This window comes from Zingiber officinale, chromosome 11A, assembly GCF_018446385.1.
Source record: "Zingiber officinale cultivar Zhangliang chromosome 11A, Zo_v1.1, whole genome shotgun sequence".
Taxonomy (NCBI): domain Eukaryota; kingdom Viridiplantae; phylum Streptophyta; class Magnoliopsida; order Zingiberales; family Zingiberaceae; genus Zingiber; species Zingiber officinale.
The window spans coordinates 22,046,159-22,071,894 of NC_056006.1; the positions used below are offsets into that span (position 1 = coordinate 22,046,159).

Consider the following 25,736-nt stretch of genomic DNA (forward strand, 5'->3'; position numbering starts at 1 on the left):
TATGAAATAGAGTATATTTTGTTGTTGTGTTGCTATGTGAAATATAGCATGTTTTGTTATTGTTATTAGTGATTTTTAGTATGTGTTCTTGCGCAATGTGATATATGACTAAGAATTTAGTAACCAACTTGTTAGTTCTTCAAGAAAATATGAAAACGTAACAGCATCCAATTCAAAGAAAAATTAAATATGACATCTTGATGCAGTAATAACCAGAAGATCAAAAGGCATTGACGAACCAAATCCTCACGGATAGAAAAAACAAACTTTTGATAGAGAAAAATAATAAAAATGATCCCATACCGCAAAAATAAAATAAAAAACAATTCTCTAGAATTAAAAAGAGGAGGAGGAGGAGGAGCTCCGTTCATCCATACCTCTCGAGACGGGGGAGGGAGAAGTGGAGACTGCGCGGATGGACGTGAGAGAAAAGCCTCGCCCAAGGCGAAGAGGAAGCGAAAAAGTGGAGAGCCTGCGGAGGGCATGGCGCGGGGTTGCTTCGGCCGCTGCCGGGGCCTGCGGAATTTGGAGGAGAAGAGGCGAGACGATGAGAGCGGAGAGAAGAGCAGGCGCTTGCAGGCAGTGGTGGAGCATGACAAGGAGCGGAGCAGCGCGCCCCTCTCCATGGCCCTCGCGCATTGTTGGAGAGAAGGCAGGTAGTTTTAAAAAAAACAATGTGGCGCTGAACTGCCCAGATAAATAACACGTCGAGATCTCTCCAACAAAAAATTATTAATCAGGTTAAATAACGTTGAGCTTGGGTCATCGATCCGATTCTACGGAAGTTTTTCATCGACTACTAGGATAAATCGAGAAGCGTTCGCAGCGGACAACTCAGAAGCCTAACATCGTTGCATGTCCTATTTAGAAAAAAAATTCTTACAAATTTATCATAATTAAGACTCAAAGCACGAATATCTAAATGATCATCTAAATACCTTATCATTGTACCATATTCCCAAGAACAATTACAAGAAGTCAGATAGTTTAAACGTGCAAGGAAGGGAGTTTGTGATGTTGATATTTTATTTAATTTGGAGTGTGGCCTCCAAACAAATTGGAATTATCTCCGCAAACTTATTTTAGCATCACATAATTTTATGGATGAATTTAACTATCTCTCTCCCTGTTAAATTATCTCATTACGTCTCAATCCATTTTTTTGAATACCGTTATTCGATATTATTATAACAATTATGATCCAAATTATTATAGTATGAAGATTTTAATTTTGATCATCATTAATGATACTGTGATAAAAAGGAGTCCCATATAAAATGAGTTAAAGTAGGAAAGAACGATTGACGTGAAGGTCAAAATAAAAGTAGTTGAAGCATAGGTCCCTTGGTTGGGTGTAGTGGGTCGAACGGGCTACACGGCTGCTCGGACATGGCTGTTTGGATGGTCGACCGCGGGGAGCCTGTGAATGTGGCGTCCCGGACGGACACCATGGTTGGTCGAATGAAAGGCAGCCCTCCGACAACAGAAAGGCCGAATAAAGGAAGATAACTCTATTTAGTATGACCGAGCGGGGGCATCCTTACCAAGCGAACTCCTGTCAGCGTCCGATCGACATGTAGTGGGACCCACTTGTGTATTTCATCATATCCTTTTGGAGGTTTGTGCCAGTAACAATGGAGCATGCCCAGCAATCAGACTGTCCTTTAGAAGCTTCCAGCTTGTCACATTAGGGATTTGCATGCTCGTTTAAGGAAAGGTATCAGAGACACTTTTTGACTTGTCTTTTCTTAGGACGCTTTGGAATATATGCATACGATTTGAAATGCGTGCATAAACACTATAGTGACGTTATAAAAGGGGGTTCCCATCTACAGGAGAAGGTATGCGCAACTTTGTTATTCTATACGCTCTAGCTATAATTTTCTACTATGCCCCATTAAGTGAAGGACTGACTTGAGCATCGGACGTCAACGTCGGGAACTCCTTCTCGGCCTAACACTAACGCTCTTTGTCTTGCAAGACCGCGTGAAGTCTTCATCCAGTCAATCGTAGAGCCACATCCCCAGCCAACCATCTTCTCCACTTTCGGGCAGGATCATATTTGGCGCTATCTGTGGGAACTTTACCTATAGTCGAAATGTGAGGATGGAAGATGCTGAACGACTCACCACTGTGACATTAACTTAAGAAGATTTGGAGATGCTGATAAGTGTAGGACCATTGGCGGCCGGCTAGAAGGGGGGGTTGAATAGCCCTGTAAAACACAAACAAAAATACCCTTCTCGAACTCTTAAACTAACACTTGTAAATTAAAGTAAGCAGAAAGTAAATCAGAAAAACGAGGCACCGGATTTGACTTGGTTACAACCAAGGAGGTTGTTAATCCAAGGAATGTCGCAATAGTATCTCCTTTGGGTGGAGAAGTCTCTTACAACCATGAAAGCGCAAAACAAAGAAGCTAATCTAAAACTGAAGTGTACAAGCGTTGGAAATGAATTTCTCTGAGTTGTTGTAAGCTTTTGGACCAAAGCTATATTTATAGCCTTGGTCGAGGTGCCTGGAAGAGTTCCGGGCGCCCTGGGAGGATAAAACTTTATCCCCCAACGTTTAGATCGCGTTAAAGGCGATCCAGTCAAATATTGACTTCCGGGCGCCCGAAATGAATCCGGGCGCCCAGACCCGGTTCAGTTTGCTCCGGTTCAGTTTGCCTCGGTTCGGGTCCTTCTGCTCTGGCTCCGCTCGCTTGGGTGATCTCGACCATCCGGAAAAGGGCTCACCCGAACCCAAGTTTCGGTCTTCTCGAGCAGGCTTCCGCTCCGGCTTCTCGTCCCTCGGAATCGCTGCGTGCATCATTCTCGTCCGCCGGCGTACTCATCCGCAGTCTTCGTCCCTCGGGCGCACCGCGTGCCGTCCTTCTCGCTAGCTGCATCTCTTGCACCTCGAGTAGTATTCCACTCCGTCTTTCGTCTCTCGGAACCACCCACGCTTCCTTCTCGTCCGCCGGTGTACTCTTCCGCAGCGCCTCGTCCCTTGGACGCACCGCGTGTCGTCCTTCTCGCTAGCTGCGTCTTCCACTCGACTACCTGTGCTCCTAAGCTCCTACACGCTTAGACACAAGGTTAGAAACACACAGGGCCTAACTTAACTTGTTGATCACACCAAAACAACCTTGGGGTTCCAACAATCTCCCCCTTATTGGTGTGAGCAACCCAAGTCAAGGTAGGGTAACAATAGACATAAAATAAACTTAACTAAATTTACAATTAATTACAAAAATAAAATAATTTAATTTTTGGTCTACCTCCCCTAGACTTATACTTTACCTTCTCCCCCTTTGATCACATAAAAAATGGGGTTGTAAAAAAAATCTAAGGGTAAAAACTTAGAAAATTTTGAGATCTTTAAAAAATTTTAAGAAAATTTTCTAAGTGAAATAAAAACAAAAATCTAACTTAGACAACTTTGAGAAAAAATTTTCAAAAAAAACTTAAGCAGAAAATTTTCAATTTCAGAATAACTTTTAACTTAGGCAAAAAAATATTTTCTAAAATTTTTTCTAAGTATAAAAGAGAATTTTTCTGAGGGAAAAAATGTTTTGAAAAAAATATTTGAAAAACTTTAAAAGTATTAATTAATTCTAATTTTAATGCTTTGACAGAAAGTTAATTAAACATTTATTTCAATATTTTGGCTTCTAGGTCGTGGCGAAGCACTAGGCCTTCTTAGTTATTGGAGCAATAACCACTTCCTTAGACAAAGCCTTATAGTGAAATTCAATGTCTAATTTTCTCACTGAAAGCACTAATTTCATTTAAAATTTAGAGTAAGCAAGATTTAGGAACCCAATATAGGTTCCAGCCTACTGGATTAACTAAATATTTCTTCGGTACATATTTTCTTAAAATATCCCTAATTTGTCCTTGGTGATATCTATAATACCAATTTAAATTTTTAAATTTTCTAAAATTAGAAGAGCATGCATGGTTTTTTAAATTATCTACTTGAATTTTCAGATCTTTATTTTCTGATTTCAATTTCTCATTTTCTAATTTTGATTTGTCTAATTCTTCTAAGGGACAAGATTTAGCCAAAATTATTTTTAAGTTTTTAATCTCCTTTTCTAATTTGCAACAGTCTTTTGTTAATAGTTTAACAAACTTAAAGAGTTTATCGGGAAGAAGTGATCGTACCTCACTTACCTTGTCGATCTTATTGTTCGTTTCTCCCCCTGAACTGCTGCTTTCTTCCGACGTGGCTCCCCCTTCATCGATTCTCTCAATGCTCATTTCGAAAGAACTTGTCTCGCAGTCGTCGTCTTGATGACTTGCCATTAGAGCAAGTCCAGAGAATGCCTCGATTTCCAACTCCGACGACGTATCATCCCACGTCGCCTTTAGGGTCTTTCACTTTTGGATTGGCTTCTTACCCTTCTCCTTGTCCTTGTTCTACAGCTTGGGGCAGTTGTCCTTGACGTGCCCTTCTTCGTCGCAGTGGTAGCAACGGATTGTCCTTTTCTTTTTCCCCTGTGGATGGTTAGTAGATCTAGATTTACAAAGTTTCTTGAATCTTCTTACCATCATTACCATTTCCTCATCGTTGAGAGAAGATTCTGACTCAGGTTTGTCTCTCGATGCTTTGAGGGCGACGTTGTTCTTGGGCTCCTTCATACCTGCACATCTTGATTCGTGCAATTCAAAAGTCGAGAATAACTCTTCTAACGAAATCTTTTCTAAATCTTTAGAAATGTAAAAGATTCATGCACATCTACTAATGATGCCCATTTGATATTTCTAGGAAACAAATTTAACGTGTACCTTAACGAATCTCGGTTACTTACCTTTTCTCTGAGATTCGACAGTCCGGTGATAATCTCTTTGATTCTCGAGTGCAGGTGCATAACTGTCTTGTCTTCCCCAAGTCGCAAGCTGGTGAGCTGATTGCGAAGTAGATCTCTTCTGGCGAGCTTGGCTTTGGACGTCCCTTCGTGCAGCTCGAGGAACTTCTCCGAAAGTTCCTTTGTCGAGTCGTAGTTCCTGATTCTGTTGACTTCTTGAGGTGGAAGAACGCTTAGCAGATGATATTCTGCTTTGCCGTTCACCACGAAGTCGGCTTGCTCCTTTTTCGTCCAATTGTTTTTCTCCTTACCTTTCGGTGTTGTAAAACCAAATTTCATTGTAAGCATTAATTCAAAATCGGTGGTAAAGAATACCTGCATCAGCTTTTTCCAAGTAGCGAAATCCCCTTCGAATTTCGGTGGGTGGATGCTTGGTCTGGCCATCTCGTTGCTTCGTTCGGCGGTTATTCCTCCTGAAGTGCCTTGGCTCTGATACCACTTGTAGGACCATTGGCGACCGGCTAGAAGGGGGGTTGAATAGCCCTGTAAAACACAAACAAAAACACCCTTCTCGAACTCTTAAACTAACACTTGTAAATTAAAGTAAGCAGAAAGTAAATCAGAAAAATGAGGCACCAGATTTGACTTAGTTACAACCAAAGAGATTGTTAATCCAAGGAATGTCGCACTAGTATCTCCTTCGGGCGGAGAAGCCTCTTACAACAGTGAAAGCACAAAACAGAGAAGCTAATCTAAAACTGAAGCGTACAAGCGTTGGAAATGAATTGCTCTGACTTGTTGTAAGCTTATGGACCAAGGCTATATTTATAGCCTTGGTCGGGGCGCCTGGAAGGGTTCCGGGCGCCCTGGGGGGATAAAACTTTATCCCCCAACGTTTAGATCGCGTCAAAGGAAATCTAGTCAAATATTGACTTCCGGGCGCCTGTAATGGTTCTGGGCGCTCGGACGTCTGGGCGCTTGGAATGAATCCAGGCTCCCGGACCCCTAAGTCAACTCCAGTTGACTTTTGGTCAGACCCTCTGCTCCGGTTCAGCTTGCCTCGGTCCGGGTCCTTCTGCTCCGGCTCCGCTCGCTTGGGTGATCTCGACCATCCGGAAAAGGGCTCACCCGAACCCAAGTTCCGGTCTTCTTGAGCAGGCTTCCGCTCTGGCTTCTCATCCCTCGGAATCGCTGCGTGCTTCATTCTCATCCACCAGCGTACTTATCTGTAGTCTTCGTACCTCGGATGCACCGCGTGCTATCCTTCTCGCTAGCTGCATCTCTTGCTCCTCGAGCAGTCTTCCGCTCCGGCTTTCGTCTCTCGGAACCACCACACGCTTCCTTCTCGTCCACCGGTGTACTCTTCCGCAGCGCCTCGTCCCTCGGACGCACCGCGTGCCATCCTTCTCGCTAGCTGCATCTTCCACTCGACTATCTGTGCTCCTAAGCTACTGTACACTTAGACACAAGGTTAGAAACACACAGGACCTAACTTAACTTGTTGATCACACCAAAATAACCTTGGGGTTCCAACAATAAGCACCTGAGTTGCAAAGATGATGCAGCAACAGGAAGAAGCAGCAGCTGACTGCCGTGTGTCGAACAACCTGGTAGTATCAGTGATGGGTCAACAAGCTAACCCAAGAGCTTGAGCGGAAGATCCCACCGGCCGAAAGTCGAACAACAGGCTGACTGGCACCTTTTGGGATGCTCTAAATGTGCCAATCCCCTACCACCGCATATTATTCCACATGCCCACGGAAGAGCAAGGCCGAGCAGAAATGACACAAGGGTCCTCTTTAGAGGACGCATCCGTCTGGGACGGGAGGAAAGGCAAAGCACCTCGACTTGATGACTCTCCCGAGCGAATCAATAGGTAGTTCTCTCAAGAGATCTTGGATGTCTGACTACCCCTCACTCAAGACCACTGATGATCGGAGAGTACACGGGGGTGACTGCCCCTGAGGACCATCTGATCAAGTTCGACAACATGGCCACACTACACCAGTATACCGACGGAGTCATGCTAAGTATTCCTCACCATGCTCTCTGGATCCATGCAAAGGTGGTTCAAGCACTTGCTGATCAAATTCATATGCAACTTTAAAGACTTCCGAATGTCGTTCCTCCAACACTTTGCAAGCAGTCGTCGCTCTTAGAAGACGAACGTTAACCTGCTTGCAGTCAGACAAGGGCCCAAGAAAGTGTTACGGGCCTATATTAAGCAGTTCAATCAAGTGACTATGGAAGTCCCGTCAGCTACTCTGGAAATTTAGTAAGTTCTTTTTCCTAAGGACTTATAGATGGCGACTTTTTTCGCTCGTTCATCCGGAAGCCTTAGAGAGATTTCGACCACCTGCTCAGACGACTATTAAATACATCAACGTGAGAAGGCCTTGGTAGCTCGGAAGAAGGATGTGATCCTCGAGCTGGCGATTGTCCCAGAGGACCGACCGACCCACACCCACCAGTCGCCAAAGGGACCTTGAGCCGGCCCAACGCAGCAACACCATGAGCCCCAAATCCATGTACTCCAGCATGTGGAGGGCGAGCGGGCGAAATTAATCGAGCCTCAACCATGGACGCCACTATTCTACAGTTATCACTGCTTGACAACTCATAACACCAAAGTTTGTAATCATCTCAATTCAAAGCCATGCAGACCGACTCCTCCAAGATTTCACCCCTGATCCCCGTCTCTTGATTGCCACCATTACTGTCGATCGGGAGGACAACATGACTGAGGCAGGCCTGCGATTGAACCACACCAATTGCAGCCCCAGAGAAGAGATTATCAAAGGCCTGCCCGGGCGTCAACCAAGAGGTCACACCCATCAGCTCAGGAAGAAGAGAACCGCAACAATACCGCTCGGGGCGACGTCGACATGATGCGGGAGACCTGACCAACAATGATTCCAACCAGGTTCGGAAGTCGCATACTCGACGATTGGAAATCCATGTTGTCGAATGCATCAAAGAAAGAGCTAAGGGGTCAGAGATCAATTTTGGTCCTCAGGATTTAGACAGAGTAGAAGTCGCTCATGATAATGCTTTGATCATTCGAGCGATCATTGCTAATTATAATATTCATCGTACTTTTGTAGATACAGGCAACTCGGTGAACATTATATTCAAAAAGGTATTTGATCAACTACAAATCAATTGGAGTGAGCTACAACCAATGACAACATCCTTATATGGATTCACTAGCAATAAAGGATTGCCAATCGGCTAGGCACGACTGGCCATATCACTCGGAGAAGAGCCGCTTAAGAGGAGAATGATAAATTTCATTATAGTAGATGCTCCATCCACTTATAATGTCATTTTGGGCCAACCAACACTAATTGAATATCAAGTTTCTCATGGATAACTTGGTCGACGAAGTTAAAGGCGACCAGCTAGTAGCTCGCTGGTGCTATGTAGAAATGGTAAAAACTGAGTCGCGGACCACTTGGAAGGCTCAACGGCTGGAGGTAAATATGATTCTAGAAGAGTCTCCCATGCTGGTCTATGAAGAAAAAGAAGAAGTTTGAGTGCATCCCACCCAACCGGAGGTCGCAACCTTTATCGCGATAAATTTGAGCATGGAGAAGAAGGCGAAGTTGGTTGCTTGTCTCAAGCAAAACCATGATGTGTTTGCATGGGCAGCTCATGAGCTACTGGGTATCTCATCGGCCATAGCGCATCATGAATTACATGTTCGGCTGGAAGTTAGGCTAGTTAAGCAAAAGAATAGAGATTTCAGCTCGGAGTAGAATTATATCATTCGAGCAGAGGTGGAGAAGCTACTGGAAGCTAGGCATATTTGCGAAGTATAATTCTCGAGCTAGCTAGCCAATGTGGTGTTGGTCTCCAAACTGAGTAATAAATGGTGGGTCTACATCAACTTTTGAGATCTGAACAAAACATGCCCAAATGACTACTATCCATTGCCACACATCGATCAGATGGTGGACTCCATGGCGGGCTACGAGTTGATCTATATGCTAGATGTGTACCAGTGCTACCATCAAGTTCTGCTCGCTAAGGAAGGCCAAGAAAAGATCAGCTTTATCACGGCTGACGGAAACTTCTACTACAACATGATGTCATTCAGGCTGAAGAACATTGGAGCCACTTGCCAGAGGTCGATGAACAAAGTGTTCCAGTGCTAGATTGACCAAAATATGGAGGTATACATCGGTGACATATTGTTAAAATCTCTCCTAGCTGCTGACTTATGTGCAGATATAGAAGAGACCTATCAAACCCTGAGGAAGTATAGAGTCAAGCTCAACTCTAGCAAGTGCCTGTTCGGAGTAAAGAGCAGATGATTCCTCGGTTACATCATAATTGAGCGGAAAATCGAAGCAAATCCGAGTAAAGTGAAGGCACTTTAAGACATGCCCCTCCGCAAAATTTAAAGGAACCTCGCGGCTGACCGGACGGATAACAATCTTGTCAAGATTCATCTCCAAGTTGACTGATCGAAGCCACTCATTCTTCAAAGTTCTATGCCGAGCAACCAAATTTTAGTAGGACACGGAGTGCGATAAGGTGTTGGAAGAGCTTAAGAATTATTTAACTTCTTTACCTGTACTAGCAAAGCCCATCGTCGATGAGCTACTTTGGATGTACATATCGTCCACAGAGCGAGCAGTTGGATCAGCATTGATGTGATAGAACTACACTAAACAATAGTTAGTGTACTTTTTGAGCCACTTATTGAAAGATGTTGAATGCCACTACAGTTATCTTGAGAAACTGGTGTACGAGTTGGTCCTCACTGCACGAAGGTTACGATTGTATTTTTTATCACATCTCATAATTGTGTTAACTAACAACACACTAGGGAGAGTCCTCCTCAACCTAGAGGCATCCGAGCGGCTAATTAAGTGGACCATAGAGCTGAGCGAGTTTGATATATAGTATCAGCCCAGATTGGCAATTAAGGCACAAGCCTTAGCCGATTTTGTGACTAAAGTATAGAATACTAAGCCAGAGGTAACTTGGAGAATATATATGGACGAATCATCCACTCGGTAGGGCAGCAGAGTGAGCATACTTTTGATATCACCATGCGAAGACAGAATGTAACTGCCTATTCGGTTGGATTACTGATGTACAAATAATGAGGCAGAATACAAAGCATTGATCTCCGGTTTGCAAGTAGCCAAGCATGTGGGAGCCACTAGTGTCTTGATCCATTCAAATTCCCAACTGGCAGCCCTACAACTCTTTAACACTTTCGAGATAAATAATGTTAGGCTCAAATTATATGTCGAGGCTTTCGAGAAGCTAAAGGCGGGGTTCCAAGAGGTGATCATGCAAAAGATCCATTGGGCGAGCAATCAATATGCAAACGACCTAGCCAAGTTAGCAAGTTCGTTAAGTCCTGTGGTATCGAATAAGCCGATCAAGCATGTGATGTTGGCATCTCACATCAAGAAATCAGCTGAAATGGGAGCCTCAGACGATTGGAGGGCACCCTTGATGGAGTTCCTTCGATTAGGTAATGCGTCAGCTGACCAGGAGTAGGTTCGATTGCTAAAAAAGAGAGCTGGATGATTCACATTAATGGGAGAGCACCTATACAAAAGAGTCTTCTTGAGGTCATTACTAAATTGCATCAGATCAAAAGACATTCAATACATCCTATAAAAAGTTCACTAAGACTCCTGTGGAAGTCATTCGGGTGGTCGTTCATTGGTGAGGAAAATTTGATTGGTAGGCTATTTCTGGCCTACCTTGCAAGCCAATGCCGCTCTGACGATGGTGACCTACTTGTCCTATCAAAAATATAAGAACATATCGTACAGACCTACTTAAGAGCTAAAAGCATCCATTGTCTCTTACACGCTTGAGCAGTGGGCATGGATATCGTCAGACCTTTTTCCTTGGCGACCGGACAAAGGAAATTCCTTCTTATGGCTATAGACTACTTCTCCAAGTGAGTAGAGGCAGAGCCGCTGGCTAAGATAACCGAGCAGATGGTTATCAAGTTATTATGGTTGAATATTGTGTTCCAGTTCAGCATCCCTCCCAAACTCGTCTCCGATAATAGAAGACAATTTCAAGGATGAAAGCTTAGAGAGTGGTGTATTGGTTATGGTATTACGCAAGCCATTATTTCAGTAGCTTACCTCCAGAGCACTGGCCAGACGGAAGTCACCAATAGAGAAATCCTCAGAGGACTTAGGGCTCGGCTCAACCACGTTGGAGAAACTGGGTGGATGAACTACCGAGCGTGCTGTGGGCCTATCACACCATGCCTAGAGAAGCTACTAGCATAACCTCGTTCCACTTAGTATATGCGGGAGGGGGAAGGGGAGCAGTGGTGCTGGTCGAGATAGAAATTGAGTTCGATAGGATGCATTATAAATAAGGAGTGTGCGAAAGAGAGGATGAGTGCGATCATACCAGCACTAATGCACTGGATCCCATTAGAACTCTGAAGTTAAGCGTGCTTGGGCGAGAGCAGTACTAGGATAGGTGACCCCCTGGGAAGTTCTCGTGTTGCACCTATTTTTTCATGTTTTATTTTTATTTTTTAAATTTTTTGGTAAAGGAAAAAGCGTGCTCGTGCTCGTTTATGTATTATCGGTCGATCTATTTTTTTCGTGGAAGGTATCAGACTGTTTGTTCATACGCCCCGGAAGGCGGTGGCGGCGACTGCTCGAAGGAGTTGCGGGCGGGTGCTTACTTGATTTTGATTTTGATTTCGATTGGTTTTATTATTTTTGTTCTTGTTTTCGATTTTTGTGGTCCGGTTGATTTCGCCGGGGGAAAAGCGGCGGAGGACTGGTTCGCGCGACGGTCGTTCGCTAATGCATTATAAATATGGAGTGTGCAGAAGCGAGGATGGGTGCGATCATACCAGCACTAATGCACCGGATCCCATCAAAACTCCGAAGTTAAGCGTGCTTGGGCGAGAGCAGTACTAGGATGGGTGACCCACTGGGAAGTCCTCGTGTTGCACCTATTTTTTCATGTTTTATTTTTATTTTTTAAATTTTTTGGTAAAGGAAAAAGCGTGCTCGTGTATGTATTATCGGTCGATCTGTTTTTTCGTGGGAGGTATCGGACTGTTTGTTCATTCGCCCCGGAAGGCGGTGGCGGTGACTGCTCGGAGGAGTCGCGGGCGGGTGCTTACTTGATTTTGATTTCGATTTCGATTGGTTTTATTATTTTTGTTCTTGTTTTCGATTTTTGTGGTCGGATTGATTTCGCCGGGGGAAAAGCGGCGGAGGGCTGGTTCGCGCGACGGTCGTTCGCTAATGCATTATAAATAGGGAGTGTGCGGAAGAGAGGATGGGTGCGATCATACCAGCACTAATGCATCGGATCCCATCTGAACTCCGAAGTTAAGCGTGCTTGGGCGAGTGCAGTACTAGGATGGGTGACCCCCTGAGATGTCCTCGTGTTGCACCTATTTTTTCATGTTTTATTTTTTTTAAAATTTTTTTGGTAAAGGAAAAAGCGTGCTCGTGGTCGTGTATGTATTATCGGTCGATCTGTTTTTTCGCGGGAGGTATCGGACTGTTTGTCCATTCGCCCAGGAAGGCGGTGGCGGCGACTGCTCGGAGGAGTCGCGGGCGGGTGCTTACTTGATTTCGATTTCGATTTCGATTGGTTTTATTATTTTTGTTCTTGTTTTCGATTTTTGTGGTCGGGTTAATTTCGCCGGAGGAAAAGCGGCGAAGGGCAGGTTCGCGCGTCGGACGTTCGCTAATGCATTATAAATAGGGAGTGTGCGGAAGAGAGAATGGTTGCGATCATACCAGCACTAATGCATCGGATCCCATTAGAACTCCGAAGTTAAGCGTGCTTGGGCGAGAGCAGTACTAGGATGGGTAACCCCCTGGGAAGTCCTTGAGGTTACAACTATTTTTTCATGTTTTATTTTTATTTTTTAAATTTTTTGGTAAAGGAAAAAGCGTGCTCGAGCTCGTGTATGTATTATCGGTCGATCTATTTTATCGCGGGAGGTATCGGACTGTTTGTTCATTCGCCCCGGGAGGCGGTGGCGGCGACTGCTCGGAGGAGTCACGGGCGCGTGCTTACTAGATTTTGATTTTGATTTCGATTGGTTTTATTATTTTTGTTCTTGTTTTCGATTTTAGTGGTCGGGTTGATTTCGCCGGGGGAAAAGCGGCGGAGGGCTGATTCGCGCGACGGTCGTTCGCTAATGCATTATAAATATGGAGTGTGCAGAAGCGAGGATGGGTGCGATCATACCAGCACTAATGCACCGGATACCATCAGATCTCCAAAGTTAAGCGTGCTTGGGCGAGAGCAGTACTAGGATGGGTAACCCCCTGGGAAGTCCTCGTGTTGCACCTATTTTTTCATGTTTTATTTTTTTTAAAAATTTTTTGGTAAAGGAAAAAGCGTGCTCGTGGTCGTGTATGTATTATCGGTCGATCTGTTTTTTGGCGGGAGGTATCGGACTGTTTGTCCATTCGCCCAGGAAGGCGGTGGCGGCGACTGCTCGGAGGAGTCGCAGGCGGGTGCTTACTTGATTTTGATTTCGATTTCGATTGGTTTTATTATATTTGTTCTTGTTTTCGATTTTTATGGTCGAGTTGATTTCGCCGGGGGAAAAGCGGCGAAGGGCAGGTTCGCGCGTCGGACGTTCGCTAATGCATTATAAATAGGGAGTGTGCGGAAGAGAGAATGGGTGCGATCATACCAGCACTAATACATCGGATCCCATCAGAACTCCGAAGTTAAGCGTGCTTGGGCGAGAGCAGTACTAGGATTGGTAACCCCCTGGGAAGTCCTTGAGGTTGCAACTATTTTTTCATGTTTTATTTTTATTTTTTAAATTTTTTGGTAAAGGAAAAAGCGTGCTCGAGCTCGTGTATGTATTATGGGTCGATCTGTTTTTTCGCGGGAGGTATCGGACTGTTTGTTCATTCGCCCCGGAAGGCGGTGGCGGCGACTGCTCGGAGGAGTCACGGGCGGGTGCTTACTAGATTTTGATTTCGATTTCGAGTGGTTTTATTATTTTTGTTCTTGTTTTCGATTTTTATGGTCGGGTTGATTTTGCCGGGGGAAAAGCGGCGGAGGGCTGATTCGCGCGACGGTCGTTCGCTAATGCATTATAAATATGGAGTGTGCAGAAGCGAGGATGAGTGCGATCATACCAGCACTAATGCACCGGATCCCATCAGAACTCCAAAGTTAAGCGTGCTTGGGCGAGAGCAGTACTAGGATGGATGACCCCCTGGGAAGTCCTCGTGTTGTACATATTTTTTCATGTTTTATTTTTATTTTTTTAATTTTTTGGTAAAGGAAAAAAGCGTGCTCGTGCTCGTGCTCGTGTATGTATTATCAGTCGATCTGTTTTTTCGCGGGACGTATCGGACTGTTTGTTCATTCGCCCCGGAAGGCGGTGGCGGCGACTGCTCGGAGGAGTCGCGGGCGGGTGCTTACTTGATTTTGATTTTGATTTTGATTTTGATTGGTTTTATTATTTTTGTTCTTGTTTTCGATTTTTGTGGTCGGGTTGATTTCGCCGGGGGAAAAGCGGTGGAGGGCTTGTTCGCGCGTCGGTCGTTCACTAAAGCATTATAAATAGGGAGTGTGCGGAAGAGAGGAAGGGTGTGATCATACCAGCACTAATGCACTGGATCCCATCAGAACTCCGAAGTTATGCGTGCTTGGGCGAGAGAAGTACTAGGATGGGTGACCCCCAGGGAAGTCCTCGAGGTTGTAAATATTTTTTCATGTTTTATTTTTATGTTTTAAATTTTTTGGTAAAGGAAAAAGCGTGCTCGTGCTCGTGTATGTATTATCGGTCGATCTGTTTTTTCGCGGGAGGTATCGGACTGTTTGTTCATTCGCCCCTGAAGGCGGTGGCGGCGACTGCTTGGAGGGGTCGCGGGCTGGTGCTTACTTGATTTCGATTTCGATTGGTATTATTATTTTTGTTCTTGTTTTCGATTTTTGTGGTCGGGCTGATTTCGCCGGGGGAAAAGCGGCGGAGGGCTGGTTCGCGCGACGGTTGTTTGCTAATGAATTATAAATAGGGAGTGTGCAGAAGAAAGGATGCTTACGATCATATCAGCACTAATGCACCGGATTCCATCAGAACTCCAAAGTTAAGTGTGTTTGGGCGAGAGCAGTACTAGGATGGGTGATCCATTGGGAAGTCCTCGTGTTGCACCTATTATTTCATGTTTTATTTTTATTTTTTAAATTTTTTGGTAAAGGAAAAAGCGTGCTCGTGCTCGTGCTCGTGCTCGTGTATGTATTGTCGGTCGATCTGTTTTATCGCGGGAGGTATCGGATTGTTTGTTCATTCGTCCCGGAAGGTGGTGGCGGCGACTGCTCGGAGGAGTCGCGGGCGGATGCTTACTTGATTTTGATTTCGATTTCGATTGGTTTTATTATTTTTGTTCTTGTTTTCGATTTTTGTGGTCGGGTTGATTTCGCCGGGGGAAAAGCGGCGGAGGGCTGGTTCGCGCGACGGTCGTTCGTTAATGCATTATAATTAGGGAGTGTGCGGAAAAGTGGATTGGTGCGATCATAATAGCCCTTGTGCACCGGATCCCATCAGAACTCCGATGTTAAGCGTTCTTAGGCGAGAGCAGTACTAGGATGGGTGACCCCCTGGGAAGTCCTCGTGTTGCACCTATTTTTTCATGTTTTATTTTTATTTTTTAAATTTTTTGGTAAAGGAGAAAGCGTGCTCGTGCTCGTGTATGTATTATCGGTCGATTTGTTTTTTCGCAGGAGGTATCGAACTGTTTGTTCATTCGCCTGCGAAGGCGGTGGCGGCGACTGCTCGGAGGAGTCGTGGGCGGGTGCTTACTTGGTTTTGATTTCGATTGGTTTTATTATTTTTGTTCTTGTTTTCGAATTTTGTGGTCGGGTTGATTTCGCTGGGGGAAAAGCGGCGGAGGGCTGGTTCGCGCGACGGTCGTTCACTAATGCATTATAAATAGGGAGTGTGCGGAAGCGAGGATGAGTGTGATTATACCAGCACTAATGCACCGGATCTCTTCAGAACTCCGAAGTTAAGCGTGCTTGGGCGAGTGCAGTACTAGGATGGGTGACGCCCTGGGAAGTCCATTGTGTTGCACCTATTTTTTCATGTTTTATTTTTATTTTTTAAATTTTTTGGAAAAGGAAAAAGCGCGCTCGTGCTCGGGTATTATTTATCGGTCGATCTGTTTTTTCAAGGGAGGTATCAGACTGTTTGTTCATTCGCCCCGGAAGGCGGTGGCGGCAACTGCTCGAAGGAGTCACGGGCGGGTGCTTACTTGATTTTGATTTTGATTTCGATTGATTTTATTATTTTTGTTCTTGTTTTCGATTTTTGTTGGTCGGGTTGATTTCGCCGGGGGAAAAGCGGCGGAGGGCTGGTTCGCGTGACGGTCGTTCGCTAATGCATTATAAATAGGGAGTGTGCGGGAGAGAGGACGGGTGCGATCATACCAGCACTAATGCACCGGATCCCATCAGAACTTCGATGTTAAGCGTGCTTGGGCGAGAGCAGTACTAGGATGGGTGACCCCATAGGAAGTCCTCGAGTTGCACCTATTTTTTCATGTTTTATTTTTATTTTTTAAATTTTTTGGTAAAGGAAAAAAGCTTGCTCGTGTATGTATTATCGGTCGATCTGTTTTTTCGCGGGAGGTATCGGACTGTTTGTTCATTCGCCCCGGAAGGCGGAGGCGGCGACTGCTCGGAGGAGTTGCTGGCGGGTGCTTACTTGATTTTGATTTTGATTTCGATTAGTTTTATTATTTTTGTTCTTGTTTTCAATTTTTGTGGTCGGATTGATTTCGCCGGGGGAAAAGCGGCGGAGGGCTGGTTCGCGCGACGGTCGTTCGCTAATGCATTATAAATAGGGAGTGTGCGGATGAGAGGATGGGTGCGATCATACCAGCCCTTATCCACCGGATCCCATCAGAACTCCGAAGTTAAGCGTGCTTGGGCGAGAGCAGTACTAGGATGGGTGAACCCTTGGGAAGTCCTCGTGTTGCTACTATTTTTTCATGTTTTATTTTCATTTTTTAAATTTTTTGGTAAAGGAGAAAGCGTGCTCGTGCTCGTGAATGTATTATCGGTCGATCAGTTTTTTCGCTGGAGGTATCAGACTGTTTGTTCATTCGCCCCCGAAGGAGGTGGCGGCGACTGCTCGGAGGAGTCGCGAGCGGGTGCTTATTTGATTTGGATTTTGATTTCGATTGGTTTTATTATTTTTGTTCTTGTTTTTGATTTTTGTGGTCGGGTTGATTTCGCCGGGGGAAAAGCGGCGGAGGGCTGGTTTGCGCGATGGTCGTTCGCTAATGCATTATAAATAGGGAGTGTGCGGAAGCGAGGATGGGTGCGATTATACCAGCACTAATGCACCAGATCTCATCAGAACTCCGAATTTAAGCGTGCTTGGGCGAGAGCAGTACTAGGATGGGTGACATTCTGGGATGTCCTCGTGTTGCACCTATTTTTTGATGTTTTATTTTTTTTTAAATTTTTTGGTAAAGGAAAAAGCGTGCTTGTGCTCGTGTATGTATTATCGGTCAATCTGTTTTTTCGCTGGAGGTATCAGACGGTTTGTTCATTCGCCTCGGAAGGCGGTGGCGGCGACTGCTCGGAGGAGTCACGGGCGGGTGCTTATTTGATTTTGATTTCGATTTCGATTGGTTTTATTATTTTTGTTTTTGTTTTCGATTTTTGTGGTCGGGTTGATTTCGCCAGGGGAAAAGCGGCGGAGGGCTGGTTCGCGCGACGGTCGTTCGCTAATGGATTATAAATAGGGAGTGTGCAGAAGAGAGGATGGGTGCGATCATACCAGCACTAATGCACCGGATCCCATCAGAACTCCGATGTTAAGCGTGCTTGGGCGAGAGCAGTACTAGGATGTGTGACCCCCTAGAAAGTCCTCGTGCTGCACCTATTTTTTCATGTTTTATTTTTATTTTTTAAATTTTTTGGTAAAGGAAAAAGCGTGTTCGTGTATGTATTATCGGTCGATCTGTTTTTTCGCGGGAGGTATCGGATTGTTTGTTCATTCGCCCCGGAAGGCGGTGGCGGCGACTGCTCGGAGGAGTCGCGGGCGGGTGCTTACTTGATTTTGATTTTGATTTCGATTGGTTTTATTATTTTTGTTCTTGTTTTCGATTTTTGTGGTCGGGTTGATTTCGCCGGGGGAAAAGCGGCGGAGGGCTGGTTCGCGCGACGGTCGTTCGCTAATGCATTATACATAGGGAGTGTGCGGAAGAGAGGATGAGTGCGATCATACCAGCCCTTATGCACCGGATCCCATCAGAACTCCGAAGTTAAGCGTGCTTGGGCGAGAGCAGTACTAGGATTGGTGACCCCCTGGGAAGTCCTCATGTTGCTACTATTTTTTCATGTTTTATTTTTATTTTTTAAATTTTTTGGTAAAGGAGAAAGCGTGCTCGTGTATGTATTTTCGGTCGATCTGTTTTTTCGCTGGAGGTATCGGACTGTTTGTTCATTCGCCCCGGAAGGTGGTGGCGGCTACTGCTCGGAGGAGTCGCGGGCGGGTGCTTACTTGATTTTGATTTTGATTTCGATTGGTTTTATTATTTTTGTTCTTGTTTTCGATTTTTGTGGTCGGGTTGATTTCGCCGGGGGAAAAGCGGCGGAGGGCTGGTTCGCGCGACGGTCGTTCGCTAATGCATTATAAATAGGGAGTGTGCGGAAGTGAGGATGGGTGTGATTATACCTACACTAATGCACCGGATCTCATCAGAACTCCTAAGTTAAGCGTACTTGGGCGAGAGCAGTACTAGGATGGGTGACCCCCTGGGAAGTCCTCGTGTTGCACTTATTTTTTCATGTTTTATTTTTATTTTTTAAATTTTTTGGTAAAGGAAAAAGCGTGCTCGTGCTCGTGTATGTATTATCGGTCGATCTGTTTTTTCGCGGGAGGTATCGGACTGTTTGTTCATTCGCCCCGGAAGGCAGTGGCGGCGACTGCTCGGAGTAGTCACGAGTGGGTGCTTACTTGATTTTGATTTCGATTGGTTTTATTATTTTTGTTCTTGTTTTCGATTTTTGTGGTCTTGTTGATTTCGCCGTGGGAAAAGCGGCGGAGGGCTGGTTCGCGCGACGATCATTCGCTAATGCATTATAAATAGGGAGTGTGCGGAAGAGAGGATTGGTGCTATCATACCAGCACTAATGCACCGGATCCCATCAGAACTCCGATGTTAAGCGTGATTGGGCGAGAGCAGTACTAGGATGGGTGACCCCCTAGGAAGTCCTCGTGTTGCACCTATTTTTTCATGTTTTATTTTTAAAATTTTTTGGTAAAGGAAAAAGTGCTCGTGTATGTATTATCGGTCGATCTGTTTTTTTCGCGGGAGGTATCGGACTGTTTGTTCATTCGCCCCGGAAGGCGGTGGCGGGGACTGCTCGGAGGAGTCGCGGCCGGGTGCTTACTTGATTTTGGTTTCGATTTCGATTTCGATTTCGGTTGGTTTTATTATTTTTGTTCTTGTTTTCGATTTTTGTGGTCGGGTTGATTTCGCCGGGGGAAAAGCGGCGGAGAGGGCTGGTTCGCGCGACGGTCGTTCGCCGCTAATGCATTATAAATAGGGAGTGCGCGGAAGAGAGGATGGGTGCGATCATACCAGCACTAATGCACCGGATCCCATCAGAACTCCGAAGTTAAGCGTGCTTGGGCGAGAGCAGTACTAGGATGGGTGACCCCCTGGGAAGTCCTCGTGTTGCACCTATTTTTTCATGTTTTATTTTTTAAATTTTTTGGTAAAGGAAAAAGTGCTCGTGTATGTATTATCGGTCGATCTGTTTTTTTCGCGGGAGGTATCGGACTGTTTGTTCATTCACCCCGGAAGGCGGTGGCGGGGACTGCTCGGAGGAGTCGAAGCCGGGTGCTTACTTGATTTTGGTTTTTATTTCGATTGGTTTTTATTATTTTTGTTTTTGTTTTGATTTTGGTGGTCGGGTTGATTTCGCCTGGGGGAAAGCTGCGGAAGGCTGGTTCCCGCGACGGCCGTTCGCGGTATAAATTGGGAGTGTGTGAAAGAGAGGATTGGTGCTATTATACCAGCACTAATGCACCGGATCCCTTCTGAACTCCGAAGCTAATCGTGCTTGGGCGAGAGCAGTACTAGGATGGGTGACCCCCTTGGAAGTCCTCGTGTTGCACCTATTTTTTTCATGTTTTATTTTTATTTTTTAAATTTTTTGGTAAAGGAAAAAGCGTGCTCGTGTATGTATTATCGGTCGATCTGTTTTTTCGCGAGAGGTATCGGACTGTTTGTTCATTCGCCCCGGAAGGCGGTGGCGGTGACTGCTCGGAGGAGTCGCGGGCGGGTGCTTACTTGATTTTGATTTTGATTTCGATTGGTTTTATTATTTTTGTTCTTGTTTTCGATTTCTGTGGTCGGGTTGATTTCGCCAGGGGAAAAGCGGCGGAGGGCTGGTTCGCGCGACGGTCGTTCGCTCTCTAAGACGAGGAAAATCCCGAGCGATGCCTTATGTAATTAGACTTAATAGACAAAATCATGGGTAAAGTAGCTGTTCAGCTAATGGCATACCAGTAGAGGATAACTAGAACAGAAGGGTAATCCCGAGATCCTTCCAGGTTGGTGACTTTGTCTAGAAAAGAGTAAAGCCGGCCGACAACATCAACAATCTAGAAGTCTCTTAGAGAGGATCATATAAAGTGATCCAGAAACTCAGTTCGAGATCTTATTATTTACAAGATAAAAATGGGAGGAGCCTGGAATGACCTTGGAGTGTAAACCATCTACAGTCGTACCGGACCAGGTAGTAAGTTTGTTAATGAACTCATGTAAATTGTAAAAATATTAGTTCCATGAATGTTGGAAAATTTGAAGAAAAAATTAATAAGTGTGCTAAACTCTTGAGCCATTCGGCCAAGTTATAAGCGATCAAAACTCTCGCACTAAGTGTCAAAAACTCTCAACCCATTTGAGCGAGTAATGTTAGATTTTGAGGGATATTCTAAGGCAATCGCCTTATGATTTTTACTAAATATAGATTTACTATTTGAGTGTATATTATATGTTTGATTATCTTAAACTCATTTATTTAATGTCCATAATACATTTCATAGCATGAGAGAAATTGTGATTGAATCACAACTAGTGATTATCTCTATGTGTGTAATTATGAAATTGTTTGAGTGATTATTTCATAGGCCAAACTTGCGGGAATGCACAGATGCCATGGATGGAGTTTGCAGATGGTGCCACAGTCTGAGTGAGAGATGAGGAGAACAGCGAGGTGAGACCACAACGGATGGAGTCATGCAGTAGAGCATGAGGACTGCATGTGGGTTACCTTAGGGGATGAGGGTGTTGTATGAGAGGAGAGACCACAGTGAGTGGAGTCATGGAGTAGAGCATGAGGACTGTCTGTGGGAGAGCATGTAGGGGATGAGTGGTGTATAGGTGCATAGATCCACCTTAGAAAGATCTATCTAGTCCACAGTAAACGACTAGCGGTAAAGACATGTCAAATCCGTTTATGGCTAGGGCTTTGCCAAAAAGCCCAAGAGGATGAATAGGTCCACTATAAAGGCCTATCTAGTTCGCAGCAAACGACTCACGGTAAAGACAATATCAAATCCGTTTATGGCTGGGGCTTTGCCAAAAATTCCATAAGGGTGGATAGGCCCACCATAAAGGTCTACCTAGCTCGCAGAAAACGGCTGGTGGCAAAGGCACATCAAATCCGTTGATAGCTCATCACTTGCTCAAAGTGACTTCATGTGGCTTGGAGGTGGCAATGGCGACCCGAGGCCCATGGGTTGGGAGAGACTAATAGAGATCGCTTGGAGCTACTGATGGCTCCTAGACACATGACAGTGGCAAATGTGGAGGGTGTGGTGCATCCATCTATGGAGGACACATGATAGAGTATGGACAGCGAGGGTGAGATATGATGAGTATAGACACAGATTAGGAGCATGACACATGAGCAGTATGGACATAGATCAAGGGCGATGTTGGTTGAGCATGCAGCCAGCATGTGTAGTAGACAATGTGAGAGTTGGTACACGAGTGAGCATATGTACACACGAACATGGTTCTTCTTTCAGATCTGACAGTTCGTCAGACATGACATAAGAGGCTCTAGGATCCTTTTGTATATTTGTGTATTTTGATGATATATATTTACCTTTTTCATCTAAAAAAATGAATGTATTAGAATTTTCCTAGTCGTCGAATTGATGTATTCGGACATCATCAATTCTGTAAGACTAGTACGGGTTATACTCCTTAGTTCGTCAAGCAACTGTTTTCTCACTAGCTGAAGACATTGGATGTCGAGAGTTAAACGTGGATACTAGTTATGGTAGCTAGTTCATTGGAGTGACTCGTTGTAAGACTTCATATAGTTATTTATATATATGGATATGTTTGTGAAGCTCTTACTGCAGCTCGATTGCAAGTTTCCTTCGACTTGAGGTATACAAGAACTTGGTAATGGAGACTTATACTTTGACAACCTAAGTAAGCACCTCATTGAGGTGTGGACCCAGGATGATTGAGTATAAGTTGAAATACCTGAAGATGTTTGGATAAACCACAGAGGATTCACCACTTTTTGTGAGGAGACGTATACCTTATGGCCACTCGTTAGACTTATTACTCAAAGTCTTTGGCCAAAGCATCACATGTTAAGAGTACGAGACTCTTGTACATATGCACGAGTAATTTGAATTCGTAGAATGAGGAAATATTACTTAAGCTAGATGTGGCGTAGTTAGTCTAATGGGGACAGACACATAGACCATGTCTTGAACCAAGTGGGTATAAGATGAGTGAAATGAAAAAAACACGACTCACTGTAGCTACTGAAGTGTTTAGAATTAGTTCTAAGATCAACTATGATTTTTTAGCTAATTGGGGATCATAATGTACTACTAGGTATCACTCCTGATCGTTCTATAATTAAGTAGTGAATTATGGACGGCCAAGATAAATCGGGAACCTATTGGGTCACACACATTAATGAGTCTCTAAAAGACGTAAAACAAGATAAAGAATAGGATTCTTAGATCAAGAGATAAATATTTAGTTGGGCAATACATAAGACAAAATATGAAAATATTAGTCATAATGGAAGCGTGGATGAGCTACATCTCTTATGATAGAGTTGAACTATATTTGATTTAATCATAAATTAGTCATGAACCAACTTAATTTAGTTGTGAACCAAACTAAGGGATTAATGAACTAATTTTTTATTAAGGGATAATGGGTTAGATTTAGGCTTTCTACTCCAACTCATTAAAGAGATATATAGATGTAGTTGGGAGAGAATTAGATACAAGTTTCATTATTTGGTTGATTGGCTTTTGGAAACCCAATCCTCCTCTCTCTCTCCTCTTTCTCCCCCGCTGCCAACAAGAGGATGCTCCCTCTTGTTGCCCTGACCACCACAAGAGAGAAAAACTCTCCCTTGTGTGCTTCTCTTCTTCTTTCTCTTGATCCATCTTCTTCGCTCATGGTTAGTAACTTCCGAAGGAGAAGCTTGTACTTAAAAAGTTGTCTTGAGGAGCTCGGTGTGGATACGAATAGAGGCGAGGTTTGACAACATCGCTATGGTTGATATTTTTCTTGTTACAGGTCATCTGTAAGGTATACCTAGCGTAAATTTACTTTCTATAAAATTTTAATTATGCGATCATATTTGACATATTATATCCTTGTATGCATATGGTATGTGTGATATAATAATTAGAAATTATTATTATTTTATTTTTCACTGTGTATATTTATGAAACTTGTTCTAGCACGCTAGGTATACCTTACAGATGACCTGTAACCAGAAAGACATCAACCATAGTGGCGTTGTCAAGCCTCATCTCTATTCGTATCCACGCCGAGCTCCTCAATACAACTCCTTGAGTACAAGCCTCTCATTTGGAAGTTACTAGCCATGAGCGAAGAAGAGGGATTAAAAGGAAGAAGAAGAGAAGCACACAATGGAGTGTTTTTCTCCCTTGTGGTGGTCACGACAACAAGAGGGAGCATCCTCTTATTGGCAGCGGGGGAGAGAGAGGAGAGAGAGAGGGGGATTGGATTTTCAAAAGTCAATCAACCAAATAATAAAATTTGTATCTAATTCTCTCCCAATTACATCTATATATAGTCCTCTTTAATGGGTTGAATTAGAAAGCACAAATCCAACTCATTATTCCTCAATAAAAACTTAGTCCATTAACTCCTTGGTTTGGTTCACAACTAAACCAAGTTGGTTCATGACTAATTTATGATTAAACCAAATATAGTTCAACTCTACCATAAGAGATGTAGCTCATCCACACTTCTATTATGACAAATATTTTCATATTTGTATTATGTATGGTCCAACCAAATATTTATCTCTTAATCTAAGAATCCTATTCTTTAACTTTGTTATGTCTTTTAGAGACTCATTAGTGTGTGTGCCCATAATTAACTACTTAATTATAGAATGATCATGAGTGACATCTAGTAGTATATCACGATCCTCAATTAGCTGAAAAATTATAGTTGATCTTAGAACTAATTCTAAACCCTTCAGCAGCTACAGTGAGTTGTGCCTTGCTCCTTTCACTTGTCTTATACTCACTTGGTTCAGGACATGGTCTATGTGTCTGTCCCCACTAGACTTACTATATCACACTTAGCCCAAGTAATACTTCCTCGTTTTACGGGTTCAAATTACTCGTACATGTGTCTAAGAGTCTCGCTTTCTTAACATGTGATGTTTTAGCCAAAGACTTTGAGTAATAATCCTAACGAATGACCATAGGGTATACGTCTCCTTGCAAGGAGTGGTGAATCCTCTATGGGCTATCCAAACATCTTCAGGTATTTTGACTTATACCCAATCATCCCGGGTCCACACTTCAATGAGGTGTTTGCTTAAGATGTCAAAATATAAGTCTCTATGACCAAGATAACTTGTATATATACCTCAAGTCGAAGGAAACTTGCACTTGAGCTGCAGTAAGAGCTTCATAGACATATCCATATATAGATAATCATATGAAGTCTTACAGCGAGTCACTCCAATGAACTAGTTACCATAACTAACATCCACGTTTAACTCTGGATATCCCAATATCTCCTGCCAGTGAGAAAATAGTTGCTTGGCGAGTATAACCCGTACTAGTTTTACAGAATTGATGATGTCTGAATGCTTCAATTTGACGACTAGGAAAAATTCTAATACGTTCATAATTACATATGTAGAGATAATCACTAGTTGTTATCTAATCATAATTTCTCTCATGCTATGAATTATATTACAGGCATTCAGTAAATGAGTTTAAGACAATCAAACATATAACATCCACTCAAATAGTGAATCTATATTTAGTAAAAATTGTAAGGCGATTACGTTAGGACTGCTAGAGTGTATACTAAAAGCTTAGCTTTTGTAAACATTTATTTTTGAAATAAAAGAATCATATTGGTCAAATGTCTACATTTATTTGCTAAGTGTAGTTGTTCAATTAATTTATATTGTAGATAACATGGTGTGTGGTGTCACACATAGAAGATCATGTTATCAGTTCTTTATAAATTATAAATACATGCTCACGACTAAGAGGGAAAGGAACAAACCGTTGGAATAGTCGTAGTGTAATTAAGTATTAGTTTATCTTGACTAATAAATTACGCTAGTACACTCTTAGTGTATTGAGTATGATCATTTAAGGTAAGTTCTTTTTATATTGACTTAATAAAAGAACAAGACCTTAGTTTTTATGGAAGTGTGTACTCTTAATCCTAATATAATAACAAGCACATATATTTAGTATTTATTTCTTTGACTTATCAAAGGGTGAGATTTAGCTAGATAAATCATTAGGCCCGATAAGTTGGAAAATGATATTACTTATAGTGTGTGTTGTTGATTATAGAAAGAAACTGTGTCCTAGTTATCTAGGCTGAGAATGCCCCCAAGAGGAGCTCATAAGGATTAT

The 25,736-nt window shown here is 43.5% G+C and overlaps 16 non-coding genes and 5 pseudogenes across 16 annotated transcripts; 20 read left to right on the forward strand and 1 right to left on the reverse strand.

Annotated features, from left to right (window-relative positions):
- The window catches only part of LOC122031293, a 40,084-nt pseudogene extending 39,429 nt beyond the window's left edge, over positions 1 to 655 (reverse strand).
- Positions 656 to 11,183: 10,528 nt separating this feature from the next.
- LOC122032995 lies at positions 11,184 to 11,302 on the forward strand. Its single transcript, XR_006126291.1, has one exon. It is a non-coding gene; the product is annotated as a 5S ribosomal RNA (ribosomal RNA).
- Positions 11,303 to 11,640: 338 nt separating this feature from the next.
- Positions 11,641 to 11,759, forward strand: LOC122032986. Its single transcript, XR_006126283.1, has one exon. It is a non-coding gene; the product is annotated as a 5S ribosomal RNA (ribosomal RNA).
- Positions 11,760 to 12,090: 331 nt separating this feature from the next.
- LOC122032994 lies at positions 12,091 to 12,209 on the forward strand. The gene has a single exon (XR_006126290.1). It is a non-coding gene; the product is annotated as a 5S ribosomal RNA (ribosomal RNA).
- A 335-nt stretch (positions 12,210 to 12,544) lies between these two features.
- Positions 12,545 to 12,664, forward strand: LOC122033000. Its single transcript, XR_006126296.1, has one exon. It is a non-coding gene; the product is annotated as a 5S ribosomal RNA (ribosomal RNA).
- A 337-nt stretch (positions 12,665 to 13,001) lies between these two features.
- On the forward strand, positions 13,002 to 13,120 carry LOC122032998. The gene has a single exon (XR_006126294.1). It is a non-coding gene; the product is annotated as a 5S ribosomal RNA (ribosomal RNA).
- A 335-nt stretch (positions 13,121 to 13,455) lies between these two features.
- On the forward strand, positions 13,456 to 13,575 carry LOC122033008. Its single transcript, XR_006126304.1, has one exon. It is a non-coding gene; the product is annotated as a 5S ribosomal RNA (ribosomal RNA).
- A 337-nt stretch (positions 13,576 to 13,912) lies between these two features.
- LOC122032993 lies at positions 13,913 to 14,031 on the forward strand. Its single transcript, XR_006126289.1, has one exon. It is a non-coding gene; the product is annotated as a 5S ribosomal RNA (ribosomal RNA).
- Positions 14,032 to 14,381: 350 nt separating this feature from the next.
- Positions 14,382 to 14,501, forward strand: LOC122033012. The gene has a single exon (XR_006126308.1). It is a non-coding gene; the product is annotated as a 5S ribosomal RNA (ribosomal RNA).
- A 331-nt stretch (positions 14,502 to 14,832) lies between these two features.
- On the forward strand, positions 14,833 to 14,951 carry LOC122033022 (annotated as a pseudogene).
- A 349-nt stretch (positions 14,952 to 15,300) lies between these two features.
- On the forward strand, positions 15,301 to 15,419 carry LOC122033011. The gene has a single exon (XR_006126307.1). It is a non-coding gene; the product is annotated as a 5S ribosomal RNA (ribosomal RNA).
- A 331-nt stretch (positions 15,420 to 15,750) lies between these two features.
- Positions 15,751 to 15,870, forward strand: LOC122033019 (annotated as a pseudogene).
- Positions 15,871 to 16,208: 338 nt separating this feature from the next.
- On the forward strand, positions 16,209 to 16,327 carry LOC122032999. The gene has a single exon (XR_006126295.1). It is a non-coding gene; the product is annotated as a 5S ribosomal RNA (ribosomal RNA).
- Positions 16,328 to 16,659: 332 nt separating this feature from the next.
- Positions 16,660 to 16,778, forward strand: LOC122033005. The gene has a single exon (XR_006126301.1). It is a non-coding gene; the product is annotated as a 5S ribosomal RNA (ribosomal RNA).
- Positions 16,779 to 17,115: 337 nt separating this feature from the next.
- On the forward strand, positions 17,116 to 17,234 carry LOC122033015 (annotated as a pseudogene).
- Positions 17,235 to 17,568: 334 nt separating this feature from the next.
- On the forward strand, positions 17,569 to 17,687 carry LOC122033004. Its single transcript, XR_006126300.1, has one exon. It is a non-coding gene; the product is annotated as a 5S ribosomal RNA (ribosomal RNA).
- A 332-nt stretch (positions 17,688 to 18,019) lies between these two features.
- LOC122033017 lies at positions 18,020 to 18,137 on the forward strand (annotated as a pseudogene).
- A 331-nt stretch (positions 18,138 to 18,468) lies between these two features.
- Positions 18,469 to 18,587, forward strand: LOC122033006. The gene has a single exon (XR_006126302.1). It is a non-coding gene; the product is annotated as a 5S ribosomal RNA (ribosomal RNA).
- Positions 18,588 to 18,918: 331 nt separating this feature from the next.
- On the forward strand, positions 18,919 to 19,037 carry LOC122033001. Its single transcript, XR_006126297.1, has one exon. It is a non-coding gene; the product is annotated as a 5S ribosomal RNA (ribosomal RNA).
- A 341-nt stretch (positions 19,038 to 19,378) lies between these two features.
- On the forward strand, positions 19,379 to 19,497 carry LOC122033058. The gene has a single exon (XR_006126323.1). It is a non-coding gene; the product is annotated as a 5S ribosomal RNA (ribosomal RNA).
- Positions 19,498 to 19,815: 318 nt separating this feature from the next.
- On the forward strand, positions 19,816 to 19,934 carry LOC122033002. Its single transcript, XR_006126298.1, has one exon. It is a non-coding gene; the product is annotated as a 5S ribosomal RNA (ribosomal RNA).
- Positions 19,935 to 25,736: the final 5,802 nt, after the last annotated feature.